The sequence below is a fragment of the Podarcis tiliguerta genome, assembly GCF_965153285.1.
Source record: "Podarcis tiliguerta genome assembly, chromosome: 13".
Lineage (NCBI taxonomy): Eukaryota > Metazoa > Chordata > Lepidosauria > Squamata > Lacertidae > Podarcis > Podarcis tiliguerta.
In genome coordinates, this window is record NC_139546.1 from 17614138 (window position 1) to 17629087 (window position 14950).

Sequence of the window (14950 nt, forward strand, 5' to 3'; positions counted from 1 at the left end):
GCTCACTGAGTAGAAGCAACACAAATGCAAAAGCGCAGCTACAGCAGGCAACGCATTCATAATACTTTATGATATTCCCTAGTCCAAATCAAAAAGCAAAGGGATACAAAATGGACCAAAAATATGATGGAGCTAAGCACACATGAACATGAGTGCAGTACAGAATCAGAAAAACATCAGGGTTATAAATAAAAGGAGAGGAAAGACACAACCTCGTGTAAAATTTGTCCGATCCCCTGAAAGACAGGGTATTTCAGAGTTTCTGCTTCAAAATTTATTGTTTAATTTTTCCAAAGAGAAATCTTACATGCCTGCATCATTAGCACTTCAGAATGGATAAAAAATCATTGCACCGAATAATCACGCCAGTGTCCTGTTGTTCACGGGGCTTCCCTCCCCCCCCCCCTTTTGAGCTATATTTTTCTTAACTAATAAAGGAGACTTCCCCCTGTACCTTGCAAACAGACACACACAAATGTCTTTAACTGCACAGCAAAGCAATGGAACTGCTACATTTTTAAGCCGCACGTGTAATTTCAGATTGGAGAAGCCAGGACAAAGAAAATAATGCACATATGACTCCACATTATCCAACAGAAAAATTCTACGCCCTGAAACTGGTTTCTATCAACCTTTCAGTATCATTCTTGTGCTCGAGCTTCATCCACCTTTGCGGGGGGGGGGGGGGAATCAAAAATTTTGGTTTTTGGTATGCTTTCAAAGAGAAAAGTCATTGGATTGCGTCAAAATTTTGTGGCAGCCCTGCTATTGTTCATCTCGCCAGACTTTCCCTTCATCCACCTTTTGTATTCTAGGCTATCGAAATCATGCCTCCAGGCACCGCTATATGTTTTCTCCCCTTCCTACCACCACCAACAGCACCACCTGCCTCGCTGAGAATGTAAACGGGACCCTTTCTTACAAAAGGTCAAGGAGAACATCAGCTTGCAGAATTCTCTGTCTCAATATGCCGTGGCAGTTGGGGTATTGCCAGGTACTTAAAAAGAAGTCAGACACAAATTGGTTGGTGGGTAGACTTTGCAGGGTCATCCTGAAATTGAGAGGAGGAGAAGCACACATGCCTCTTTGGGCTACTTGGAGGAAAGATGGGATGAAAATGTAATTAATCAACCAATAAATCTGCCTGTAAATAGGGATGGGCAAATCTGTCAGTTTCGGTTTCTCTCCATTTCAAATTTTTCCCAATCCTAAATTTAGATCTCAACATCAGTTTGTGGATTTGTTTGGGGGGGGGGGGGGAATCCAAATCGTGAAAATTCACCAGCATTTTAGTGTAAATTCCTCCTTATGGGGAAAAATTGCATACAAAAATGTGTCTATTACACATTTTTTTTTGCAAAGCACTTTCCCCTAATAGAATGCATTTTGGTCTGTTATTTTCACTAATATATGCATTCATTTTCTTCACACTTTACCCTGGTGTTTTTGTATACATTGGGCTGGAAACCGCATTGCAAAATTTGGAGAACTGCAAATTGCGAAAGTTCGTTGTGTTTCGCTTCATGTTTTGTTGGGGGAAGTGCCAACCCAGTACATTCACCTTTAATGGGAACTGAATTGAATTTTCCCACTGTCTTCACCTCTGGGCATGTTAAGAGCGTAGCTGTGGTCTCAGCTGCATTGCAATTTGCAGTGAGCCGAGCTACTCTGAAAGCAAAGGGTGGTTTATTTTTTTGCCTTTAAATGCTATGAAACAAATATCCAATGTAAAAGATGTGGGGCTCAGGCTACCTTGGGCCACTCCTGAGCAACACCCATGGTCAGTGATGGCCACTAGCTTAGATGGCTTCAAATGGGGATGAGTCAGATTTCTGTAGGATAAGGCTACTAGCCACAATGACTAGATGTACCCTTCAGCTTCAGAGGTAGCTTGTCACTGAATAACGCTTGCTGGGAGCAACAACAGGCTATTATTGTTTCTATGCCCTGCCTGCAGGCTTCCAAAGGGCATCTGGCTGGCATTGGAAATTTAGAAGGCTAGCCTAACTTTGCTTATAAGCCCCATTGAAGTTTGTGGGCCATACTTCTGAGTAGGCATGGTCAGAACTGCCCTGCTGCTGCTGGGGTACCAAATAATGGGGAATATCCCAGAATGCATTGGGCACACCCATTCAGGAACAGGCCACACCTGAAATGCACCACCACAGCTTCTCCATGGCACACAATGCAAAAAACTGATGTGATACACAATAATATCGAAACAGCAGTCACACAAATACCTGCAAAATCCACAGGTTTTCTGCTGCATTGCTGTCTGGGTTCATATTTTAGAATTTAAGGTTTCAATCAGGAAAAAAAGCAAATAACTAGACTTCAGGATGTATTTATTTGTTGTTATATTTCCTGCCCTGCCTCCACTACAATCAAGGCAGCAGAGATGGGTTTCCCGGCTGGTCTTTCATCTAGGTACAGGCTGGGCCCAGGCTGCTTAGCTTTGGAGAGATTGGATCTACATCACGGACACATACACCCCCCGGACCATTCTTTGAATTGCCCTTCTCTCCTTTTCTGCTGTGGCAAGTTATCCTATATCACAGAAGCAGATTCAATAATGCAGAGCCTAGACTGTGTGCGCACATATCCAGAATTTAAGTCTCTGCATCTCGAAGGTCAGCTGGTCCTAGGACTTGACCTCTTTGAGGGGCAGAATGTGCACAGGAACACACACGCCTTTTTCTTTATATGTGTGTTCCTCACACACAAGCCTTTATTGATGCACTAAATGGTCTGAAGGCAGAGACCATTTAGTGCGTCAATAATGGTGCCAAGGCAGAAACGCTGCTCAAGCTAAGAAGGAATGGGCCTCATCTGCACCTCCATGGGAGACGATTGGGAGCCCCGTTATCGGTACAAAATCAACAGGCACACCTCAAGGTTTACCTCATGCACGCATTCAGAAACGTAGCACCCTCTTCCGTTTAAGCCCCCGCCATGTTGCATGCGCTTGTTATGGCAGCCGCTCTGCACAAACCTATTGCAGATGTTATATAAAGACACAGAGAGACTCCGGTACATGCCGCCAAAGCCAAAACTTACGCAAATTGCATAGTTTTCTCACTGACTTACATGCCTGCCTTCCATCATGTGCGAACATACCCACTGAGGTGATAACAAAATGCTCGCCCGTGTGACACACAAGGGCAACACACACACACACACCATTTTTGGAAAACACACAACATCCCTTTTATAAGTATACATGGAAACACGCATCTATCCCCACATATATCGTTTAAAAAGTCGTAGGGATTTCACTTTTCAGGTTTCTCGTCTTCTTCCTTCAACCCCCACCTGAAACCCATAGGAGCTCTGGATTCAAGAGTTCCATCTCACAAAGGTACCTCAAAACCCCATACGGCCATTTTCCTCAGAACAGACAACCTCTTTCTTCACCCTCAGTTGGGAAGCCGGCCACCCGCTTCCCAACACTCGCACACACAAACTCAACTGTAGCAGTCCACACTAGCAAGGGTGAGGGTTGCTCCCAGACTGATAAACACGCACACCCAAAATGGCTGCCTTCCCTGTCCCATTGCACAGTAATATGGAAGTAAAGGATCCTTTCAGACCTAAGATGAGGAGATTTGGGAAGGAAAGAGCAGGGTTTGAATTACGGACACAATCCGGGAAAGGTTTGACGGAGCAAAAGTAAGCATGGCGTAAGGGAATCACACAATAACAGCATTTTGAGCAGAAACAAAGCATGGGATTTGAGGTTATACAACAGTTCACTTCCTCAAGCATATATCCTCCCCACTCCGAGGATATAGGGGGCAGCAATGTCTCCCCCAGTCCTAGTCCCTTAAATCGGTTTATCCACTGGACTGAGCTCCATTCTCGCCTTTGTCCCAAGAGTAGTTGCTTCTATAGAATCCACAATCCATTCCTAAGTGCTTCGATCCACAACATATTTGGATGTGTTTGAGTACCAACAAAAAATTCTGCCCCTGAAACAGCTGCCTTCTCCCGGAAATTCTTTGGTAATTTTTTTGCCAATATTCCACTCCCTTGCCCAGATAACATAGATTGTTTTTATACACAGTAGTCATTGACGTAATTAACATAACCATAATTACCTGGAATCCTCTGGTTCTGAAAACTACAATCAGGCAGAACAGAGCAGAACTTGATGGTAAACAATCAGTGCCTGGCAATATCCGGGTCAGTGCCAGTTGCTTGCTTAGTTAGTTAAGAACAAAGTGGGTTCGATCCATCTGCAACGAAAGAGAACATTTGTGAACTGGCGAGAGAAAGCGATATTCTCAAGGGGTGTCATCCTGCACATTGCTTCAATGCCATGAACCGATGGGATTTCACTGGGCTGCATCTTGAGACACTGCCAAACCCAACCTGGGCTTTATGTTGCCTGGAAGAAAGAAAAGGGAAATTGTCCACACACCCAAGAGGGAACTCTACCAAGCCGTCTCGCAGTTCGGGAATCGACGGGCGTTTTGTGCTTCCTCTGTGCTAGGAAATGAGAAAAGCAGTTCGAGAACAACAGCTTCATCCCACTCTTGCCCCCAGACCTACCACCCTCTTCCCCTGCCCCTCCTTTGCCCAAGTACCAAGAGCCAAGTTCCTACCTCGTATGGAAGCTTGCAGGCGTAATTTCCCCAAACCTTCCCTTTGTTCCTCACCTGTCCACTTCTAGTTTCCCTTCCCAGCTTGGGCACCCCAGACCTTAAAGCTTCTTTTCGCGGTACCTGAATCTCAGCAGGATACCCCCTTTGGGTATGTGACTACGACACACCCTTTGTCTAGGCATTGCCCACCACGTTGTGCCCGCTTCCTTCTTCCCCCTTTCACCCAGTGGCCAGGCTACACCCCACCATCGAAACCTATTAGTTTCCACCCCTTCCGTTCCTTACCCTCGCATCGTGTCAGGCACCCCCTCAAATGCCCCTCTTTCCTCCGTGGCTACTTTTAGAAGATCTCGCCCCGGCCTTTGGTCCGTTGCCGTCCTGTTTACATGGCCTCCCAACAGTGGGTTTTTATGCCTCTCTTTCTGCAGCGCCTAATGCCCATATACCCACACGCTCTTGTTTTGGCGCTGAAAATGGCTTTTGGGCGGGCGTTGTACAGGAATAAATATCATTCCTGGGCACTGAGACGGGGGGGTGGTGGTTTGGAGGATAGGGATGCGCCAAGGGGGGGGGGGAGAGATGCAATGCTGCTGTGACATTTGTGCTAAGTTGTCGTGTCAGATTTGAACTTAATTCCCTCCAATGGATCGGGGGTGGGGGGTGGGAGAGAGCAAAAGAGAGAGAAGTCCCCAGCTATACGACCATGCGCCGTTGCTTGCAGAAATCATAGAGAAGGAGCCTGTCATAGCCGGTCAGGGCTACGGGGGATGGGGAGAGAGGGGGGGAAATGGGACAGGAGGCAAAGAGAGAGGCGCGAGCTCCACCTTCAAGTCAAAGGCTGCAGGGGTGGAAAAAATGAGAAGCCAGGAATCTTTGCTCCCAGCCCCTTTCATCTTAGGCCATCAGCCTCTGAGCACCAAGTTCACACAGGCCCCGCTTGCTCCAGCCAAATTACAGGGATGGATGGCTCCGTCTAGTTCCAGCCAGCGTCAACCTCACACGTGTTGTTTGTTCGTATTAAGCCTCTCCTCTCCCATTCCCGCTATCTGTTAATTTTTTGAATCCATACGAAAATTCAGTATTATTGAAAATACATAAATAGATACATATTTCATCGCAAAATGTTTGTCGAAATGCACATATTGGCTCCCAACACACACATCTGTTAATGCAGTTGGTCCTAAAAATACACATTTTCATACGGTTTCTGAGCTGAAAACCGAATCACAAAATTTGGGGCAGGTTGAAAAAGCGAAAAGGTAACTGTTTTCCGATTCATGTACTAGCCTAGGAGCTGCAAATTAGGTCCATTTGCTTAAAACTGTGGACTGAGCAACATTCTCCTCCGTCTTGAACTGCCACATAAGCCCTAGAGAATCCGCTCTCACTGAGAACCTAGGAGTCCTTGTTCGCCACTTCTCATACTCAAGTCTTCTAAAGCATGGGTGGGGAATCTCAGACCTGAGACATCCAGGCCTCTCTGTCTATTCCTCAAGATGCTCCTTAAGCCACGTCCCAGCCTTGCTTCACATTCTCCTTTGTCTTTTTGCCTGGCTGGAATATGCCCTGAAGTTTGATCATGAAAAATACAGAGGCCCGTGAGTGTGTGCAGAAATGAGCCTACTGCATAAAGGCAGACTAAAGAAACATTCAGTGTCATTCCCAGAGAAACCAGGAGTGCTGATTCCCAACCCTGTGTAATTACCAATTAGGTTCTTTTAATGTACTTTTTAAAGATTGCATTAATGTACAATTAGGTTCTTTTAATTTACTATTTTAATGTACTATTAAAAAGCAGAGACATCACCTTGCCAACAAAGGTCCGCATAGTTAAAGCTATGGTTTTCCCAGTAGTGATGTATGGATGTGAGAGCTGGACCAAAAAGAAGGCTGATCGCCGAAGAATTGATGCTTTTGAATTATGATGCTGGAGGAGACTCTTGAGAGTCCCATGGACTGCAAGAAGATCAAACCTATCCATTCGGAAGGAAATCAGCCCTGAGTGCTCACTGGAAGGACAGATCCTGAAGCTGAGACTCCAATACTTTGGCCACCTCATGAGAAGAGAAGAATCCCTGGAAAAGACCCTGATGTTGGGAAAGATGGAGGGCACAAGGAGAAGGGGACAGCAGAGGACAAGATGGTTGGACAGTGTTCTCGAAGCTACCAGCATGAGTTTGACGAAACTGTGGGAGGCAGTGGAAGACAGGAGTGCCTAGCATGCTCTGGTCCATGGGGTCACGAAGAGTCGGACATGACTAAACGACTAAACAACAACAACAATGTACTATGCCGTGATCTTCATTCAGACAACCAACAAGCTAGACCAGATTCCATTTCAGCCAGAGACCCAAGGGAAGATTTTGCTCCCGTCCTACTCTTCCATCCATAAATCTCAATCCCAAGTCAAAGCTGGGAACAGAGGGAACGAATCCTTAGGGCCTTAGGAGAGCAGCGAAGGCTACTGGATTTGATTGAGAAGAGCCAGAGATCCGTGACTTAGCCTAAGGGAGACGACAGGCAGGTAAGCGCGGTGGGGCATGGTTTCAAGATGAAAGACAGAAATTGCGGGTCAAGCAGCAGCAACGGATCACAACTAATTAGCTAGAGCAAAAGGGAGGAAGCAAATGGGAGGGGGGAAATCAGGTCAGGACTGAACACCTTGAGAAAGGAAAAGCAGTGCTAAATCAGACGTAATGTGTAGCATTCAACTTCCATAAATTGATTCACCAGATAATAATAATAATAATAATAATAATAATAATAATAATAATAAATTTTATTTATATCCCGCCCTCCCCAGCCAAAGCCGGGCTCAGGGCGGCTAACAACACTAAAATAGTGCAACATTATAAAGCATTATAAAGTTAATTAAAATCAAAATTGATGGCAACCATAAACTAAAGTTTTGTAAAGATTGCCAAAGGAGGGAGTCAGGCTGCACCCTGACCAAAGGCCTGGGGGAACAGCTCTGTCTTGCAGGCCCTGCGGGAAGATGTCAAGTCCTGCAGGGCCCTTGTCTCTTGTGACAGAGCGTCCCACCAGGTTGGAGCCGCAGCCGAAAAAGCCCTGGCTCTAGTTGAGGCCAGCCTAACCTCTCTGTGGCCTGGGACCTTCAAGATGTTTTTATTTGAGGACCGTAAGTTCCTCTGTGGGGCATACCAGGAGAGGCGGTCCCGTAGGTACGAGGGTCCTAGGCCGTGTAGGGCTTTGATGCCTCTGGGAAGCCTGTAACTAGGACCCTCCTCAGTGCTCCCTCTAGCAACTAGTAATCAGTGGCAGATTGCCTCTGAAGATGGCAGGATCTATGAGAACATAAGAGCAGTCCTGTTGGATGAGGCCGAAAGCCCATCTGGTCCAGCATCTTGTTCTTACAGCTACTAATATTCAGAGCCATACTGTCTCCGACAGCAAAGATAGTACATACAGTAGCTATCATGGCTGGTAGCATCCATTTTGACTAACAATCACTGATGTTAAACAAAACAAGCAAGAAGAGAGGCAAAGCAGGTTGGGCCAGAGCATTGGGTCTGAACCTACCAACTTGCAACCAAAGAACAGAAACAGCAATCCAGTTGGGTCAAGGCTGGAAAATTTGTGAGAGGCGAAAGGAAGGAAGATAGCCTACAGCAGGGTTTCCCAAGCTCGGGTCTCCGGCTGCTGTTGGACTACAACTCCCATCATCCTTAGCCAGCGGGACCAGTGGTCAGGGATGATGGGAACTGTAGTCAAAAAACAGCTGGAAAACCTGGCCTACAGGGAAAGGGTTGGTCTGGGAAACAAGCCGAAGAAGAAAAGAGTAGGCAATTAGGACAGGACTCTGGTAGGGATGCGGGAGCAATCTGACTTAGGGGCTTGGGAAAAAGGGGGGTAGGGGAAAAAACAACCCAGGAATCGCAAGACATTTTCGTCTTGCGAAGCAAGCCCATAGCAAATTTGTTTTGCGAAGCACCTCCAAAACGGAAAACCCTTTCGTCTAGCGGGTTTTCCATCTTGCGAGGCATTCGTCTTGCGGGGCACCACTGTACTGAATTCATATGTCTCATACCAGTACATGAACCACAACACAGCTATCCTTTGAAACTTCCCTTTCTTGCAAATATCCAAGAAAAAGGCCTTAAAAATAACCCATCAATGGTTCTTGACTCCAGTACGCTCCCTAGTTGTTGGGGAGAATGCAATGAAAGAGGGACTTCTTGGTACACGTGGTAGTCTTGAAAACATGTACACAAATTTTAGAAAGAGGTAATGAAGGAAGTTTTGGGAATAATAGGTGTACCGTCACCTTTAACTTCCAAGCTGTGTCTTTTATCAATTTTTGATCGGACTTCATATGGAAACAAATTATAATTTTTCTAATAACAGCTGCTCATTTGACAGTACCACAGGACTGGAAGGAATCTTTGGGGTTTTTTCTTTAGCTATTTGGTTCAATACAGTAATATTTATTATTATTTCTGGGAGATTGACATAGTTAAGGCTATCTCATGGTGCCTTCGTTTAGTGGCCTCCACTTAGTGGCCGTGTGTTACTTATATGACAGGCCAATTACAGGGTTGGCAAATCCCAATGAAATATGGCTTTATTTGCTGCTCATAACATTTGCTTTGCATTATTTCTGTATCAGGTCAGTTTTTGTTATAGCATATAATTCACTGAGTGCTTTATGAGATAATGTCTGTGAACCCTGTTGCTTTTGTACAGCTGGTCCCCCCCTTTTTTATTTTATTTCATATTTTAAACTGGATAGTGACTTTAACGTCATCATAAAATCTTTAAAAATGAAAATTGTACTTCTCTGAATTTTGTGTTACACCTCCCTAACTGATTCGTACAAAAATGCATATATTAGGGGGAAGATGAGCACAACCTTTTGCATTTGGAGAAAATACCACAAAAAACACATTAGGGAAAGTTGCAAAAATGTGTAAATTAGTCAAAGTTTGGCACAAAAATGTGTGTATTGGGATAAATTTGCACTAAATTCTAATTGATTTTCCTACGGATTAAAAAATAATAATTGCAAATTCTCATGGAAATGTGGGGAACTGAAATCAAAACTGGATAAATGAGAAACAGAGAAAGTGAAGTTGACAGATTTATCCATCCCTATTTGGGAACAGCACATAAGGACCCAGTAGCCCAAAACCAGCAATAATGGTGGTGATGGGTTAAAACCAAAGAACCTCCAAGAGAGAAAGGGAGCCGGGAGATGGTCCAAACATCAGGCATGGTCCAAACAGCCCAAGTGGGAGAGGAGACCTTGTAATTCTCATTAGCACTGGGTCAGAATTTAATGATGAACCCTGTGGGGACAAATGGAAAGAATATGCTTAAGAGCTACGGAAGGAATCACGAAGAAGCAATAATCTCCCTAAAACTGATCAGCGGTAAGGAAAATGGGGGACATCATGACATGCTATTTGGGAAGGAAGAGCACAAACAACGAAGACAGGAATGCTTGCTGTATATTGAAACGAAAAGAAAACCGGTGAGATGCAAATGATGGATATTCTCAGCACGGTGTTTATTTATTACATTCAAATCCCCCACCTTCCCTGAAAAGTGCTCAGGGCGGCTCTCCGTTCCACCATTTTATCCTCAGAACAACCCTGTGAGAGGTACCGTATTTTTCGCTCTATAAGATGCACCAGACCAAAAGACGCACCTAGTTTTTTGGAGGAGGAAAACAAAAAACAATATTCTGAATCTCAGAAGCCAGAACAGCAAGAGGGATCGCTGCGCAGTGAAAGCCGCAATCCCTCTTGCTGTTTTGGCTTCTGGGATAGCTGCGCAGCCTGCATTCGCTCCATAAGACGCACACACATTTCCCCTTACTTTTTAGGAGGGAAAAAGTGAGTCTTATAGAGCAAAAAATACGGTAGGTTAAGCCGAGAGACAGTGTCTGGCCCAAGGTCACCCAGCAGGCTTTATGGCTGACTAGGGGTTTGAACCCAAGTCTCCCAGGTCTTAACCCAACAGCCTAACCACTATGCCACATTTGTTTTAAAATAGGATATTTTATATGACCATGCATTGGTACCTCGGATTAAGAACTTAATTCGTTCTGGAGGTCCGTTCTTAACCTGAAATTGTTCTTAACCTGAGGTACCACTTTAGCTAATGGGGCCTCCCGCTGCCACCACGCCATTTCCGTTCTCATCCTGAAGCAAAGTTCTTAACCCGAGGTACTATTTCTGGGTTAGCCGAGTTTGTAATCTATAACCTGAAGCGTCTGTAACCCAAGCTACCACTGTATATGATTTAAAGGTATACTGTAGCTACGGACTTTAGGCAAATGATCCTTTTAAAATATGTATTTTAAAGTTTTGGTATGAAATAACGATAATGATAATGAGCCGCAGGACTAAACAGCACTGAAGAGGGCTCATCAGAGCGGATGGTTTTGGGCGGCGGAAAACAACAGTGTCCTAGGGTCAGGACTGAGAAGCCCAAATGAGAGAATGCAGGCAGTTATCACATCAGGGCCAAGCAGAGAAGAGAGAAAGAGAGCATCCTGGGCATTTTGGCAGAGACCATCACTGCGAGGCTAAAACTGAGGGAGTAAAAAAAAAATCGGGGCTCCCTAGCAATACGAAGGGACCTCGTGGTGCACAGCATAACTGGAAGCATCTCTGTGAAGATAAGGAAGAAGAGAAGGCTGTCCACATGGCGGCCCGGGGAGTCGGAAGGGTGGGAGGGGGGGCGAGCTAAGTACAAATTTCTGTTGCTGCGACACGCCGTCAATTAAAAATGCAAAGCAGATTGACTCATGTGTGAAGGGGGCCTGGGGGGAGCCAGGGACTGTCAGGCCCGATCTATCTGCCCGGCGACACACACGATTGTAGGGTGGGTGGGTGGAAGTGGCATGGGGAAAGGGGTGGGCGAGAGGATGCCTGGAGGGAACGGATTGCCGAGGAAGTCTGGAGCACAGAGTCCCTCTCGCTTCTGCCTCCTTCTGCACGCACCGCCGCCACCCCCTTGAGAAATGCAAAAGCAAGCCGTCTCCAAATCTATCGGGGGCCTGGACTCCCCAAGTCCCAGATATTTCTTTGGGTCCAGTTACGGGTTATGGAGACCTCAAAACCCCTTGCGGTGCTGCCTAGGTACCCATACTTGGCTCTGCAGAATATATCCTCAGCCTGCCCCCACGGTGAATTGGGGGAGCCGGCACATCCCCTGCCTTGACTCCCTGTCCTTCGCTGCTCTCCCTTGCCCCCTCCCCTCAGCTCCTTCGCTTCCGATTATCTCCTGCCACTGACAGGGCCCTGATTTCGTTAATTGCGACTTTAAGGTGGTTCTGTTCAAAGGCATGCTTTTACCCCGGCTAATGCATCTCAAGGCTGCCCCAGAAATAGCAGTTTGGACGGTGTGTGTGTGTGGATTTGGGTAGCAGAAGATCCTCAGCCACATCCCTTGAGGCCAGAGATGGAGAGAGAAAGAAGGAGTTTGAACAGTAGCCAGTGATTTCCATAGGTCCGGGTTCATGAAACAAGAGTCACAACTAGAAAGGGAGGGGTGTCATATGGTGAGGGCCAGACAGGAAAAAGGAGGGCCACAAGGCTGAAAGGCAGCAAACAGGCCTCTTTGGGGAAATCTGCTGGAGAACGGAGCTGGAAATATTTCCTGGCGTTGCTTCCGCACCGCCCCCCCCCTCCCCACGTCAAGGAACCTCCAAGCAGAGGCCAATGCAAGGTGGCACCCATTGCTTGCTGTCACAAGGCCTGAGCCCTCCCCGCAAACCAGATCCTTAGCACGTGTCACTTCGATGTGAGGCAGGGGGTGGGCTGGGGCGATCGAGTGCGGCGGAGCGAGCTGCCGCTGCCCTCCCCCAACCATCTCTCAGGGTCCTGGAGAGTGGGGGGGGGTGTTGGGGTGCCAAGCACGTCAAATCAAAGGGATTGGAAATCTCTCCCCATCACACACCCCCGAGGCTTTCTCTACCGTTCTGCTAGTGTGCCCCTCTCTTTCAGCCTTTGCCAACCCGGTGCCCTCTCCAGTTGAGTTGTAGCCCAAAACATCAGGAGGCCTGCAGTTTGGAAAAAGCCTGCTCTAACTGGACCCATGGGCTGGCCAAAATCCCAAGCTTGGGATCGTGGGACCCACCCCCAGGGCTGGCCCCATACATTTTGCAGCCTGAGGCACAGCAGCAAACAGTACCCGCCTGTGCCAGTTAAGGCTCACCACGTTACTTTAGCACCCAAGGGAGAAAACCCCACACCTCTTGCCTTTGCAAAAAGAATACATTCATAGTAAACAAATAATCAGGGCATCTAAAAGTCCGTTCCCCGAAGCAACTATCTTGGGGTGTTGCTAGGTCCTTGAAAGCCTCTCTGGGCAAAGGCACATATTTGCACAAGCTAATATAGACATAAGGGACGAGGGTGGCGCTGTGGGTAAAAGCCTCAGCGCCTAGGGCTTGCCAATCAAAAGGTTGGTGGTTCGAATCCCCGCGGCGGGGTGCGCTCCCGTTGTTCGGTCCCAGCGCCTGCCAACCTAGCAGTTCGAAAGCACTCCCGGGGGCAAGTAGATAAATAGGGACCGCTTACTAGCGGGAAGGTAAACGGCGTTTCCGTGTGCGGCTCTGGCTCGCCAGAGCAGCAATGTCATGCTGGCCACGTGACCCGGAAGTGTCTCCGGACAGCGCTGGTCCCCGGCCTCTTGAGTGAGATGGGCGCACAACCCTAGAGTCTGTCAAGACTGGCCCGTACGGGCAGGGGTACCTTTACCTTTACCTTTAATATAGACATATCAATGCAAATTTAGGCCAACCTTTTCGGGGAGGGAAGGAAATGACTTCTGCTGAGTTATGGGGTGCTGTCACACTCCAGGGGTCCCCATCTGGCCCCAAACCAGCTTCTCACCAAAGGGCGCGACGACACAGACAAGGTTTCTGGGGGAGCACGGTGCAAACAGACCAAGGTCAAACATTGGGAAGACGTATGTCTGGAATTTCCCAGACATATCTGAGATCCATCTTTTGGAAATAAGTGTCTGAGCAGAATTTCCTAAAATTGGTAAAAATGTCCAAGAAAACCCGGGCGTATGACAACCCTTGTCAGAAGTGTAGGTTTTTCGGCGAATCTCCTTTAAAAATAGCTCAAAAACGACTTTTTTTGCAAAAAAAAAATCTCAACAACTTTTGCGTCCGGATTTTTACTTTTTGAAATATGGCAACCCTACACTAGGCTTGAGAGGCAAGGTCAAGAAACCATTGAAGGCCTGTTGTTTGCTGAGTAATTCACAAAGTACAACACAGTAAGGGTGGCAAAACTAGAGTCTGCTACAAGAAGCCAGAGGCCTGTTGTTTCAAGGCACTGGAAGGCTCAAGAAGAAGACCTTAAACCACCACTGCTGGCCGTGAAGAGGTTATCAGGGCTTTCTTACTCACAGGTAGACCCCTTCCTCACAAGTAACCCAATGACTCTAGATCCCAATACACATACTGTGCTGTTGCTCTTTGGCCTGGACCTAAGGCTTCTGGAGGCCTCATTCTCAAGGCCTGTGGGGCAGTTCCACCTCCTCTTCTGACATTTCCAGAGCTTCTTCCTCGGGTATCAACACAGTCCTGCCTGCTTCTCTGGCTCCTCGACCTGCGAGGTTCATCCTACGACAAAACCTACTCCATACCTGGCACCAGGTCAGGCCTAGAAAGGGCAGCAACCGGCCATGTGTTTTAAATGCACAATGCGCAGGCAGTCCCCGTTACAGAGCTTCAGTGTTACTTTCCTATTTCTAAAATGGTGCAAATGTTTTCAGGAGCGGCTTTTTGATTGCTTAAGCTCTTGACGATAATATAAGACGAAGCATGCCTGACTAACTTCCTTGCATTTGCACATAAGGCCTTTTTCAGCTTTGCAATGGATTATGGGATATTGCTTTATTTGATATAAGTTGTTTATTTTAAGGTTATTTCGACTTTTTTATACTGGATCAGATTGCTGTGAGACTGCTTAATTTGTTGCTTCTTCAGCTTGTAAACTGCCTTGTGTGTTTAGAAAGGCGCTATACAAATTAAAAAGGAAATAAATGAGAAACAGAGGAACCAAAAAGGGCGTATTCACGCACCTCCACCCTTGACTCACATTTCTGCCTCATGGGAGGGCAGGGAACGGCAGCTTCCCCCCCCCCAAAAAAAAAAATCAATAAAAATACATAGTAAACTGAGGTTCTACTGCCCCCCTAACAAAAATCCTGGCAATGCCCATGCTCTGCCTTGCTACACTTTCTTAACATGACCTTCCCCTCCCCTGGCCCATTTAATCCCCACAAATTTTGAGCTTTGTCCAATTTGTGCTCCAGGCAACCTAGTTTCTCCTCCATTGCTATACACACACAAACCCACA

The 14950-nt window shown here is 46.7% G+C and overlaps 1 protein-coding gene across 9 annotated transcripts in view; it reads right to left on the reverse strand.

Moving 5' to 3' along the window:
- The window catches only part of LOC310661789 (paired box protein Pax-6-like), a gene marked incomplete at its 3' end in the record, with an annotated part of 56046 nt that overhangs the window by 40902 nt on the left and 194 nt on the right, over positions 1-14950 (reverse strand). For 6 of the 9 annotated variants that reach the window (XM_083408243.1, XM_083408244.1, XM_083408239.1 and 3 more), the window contains exons 1-2: positions 14051-14228; positions 4098-4235 (exon numbers count right to left, since the gene is read on the reverse strand). The other 3 variants (XM_083408241.1, XM_083408242.1, XM_083408240.1) reach the window with 3 other exon arrangements.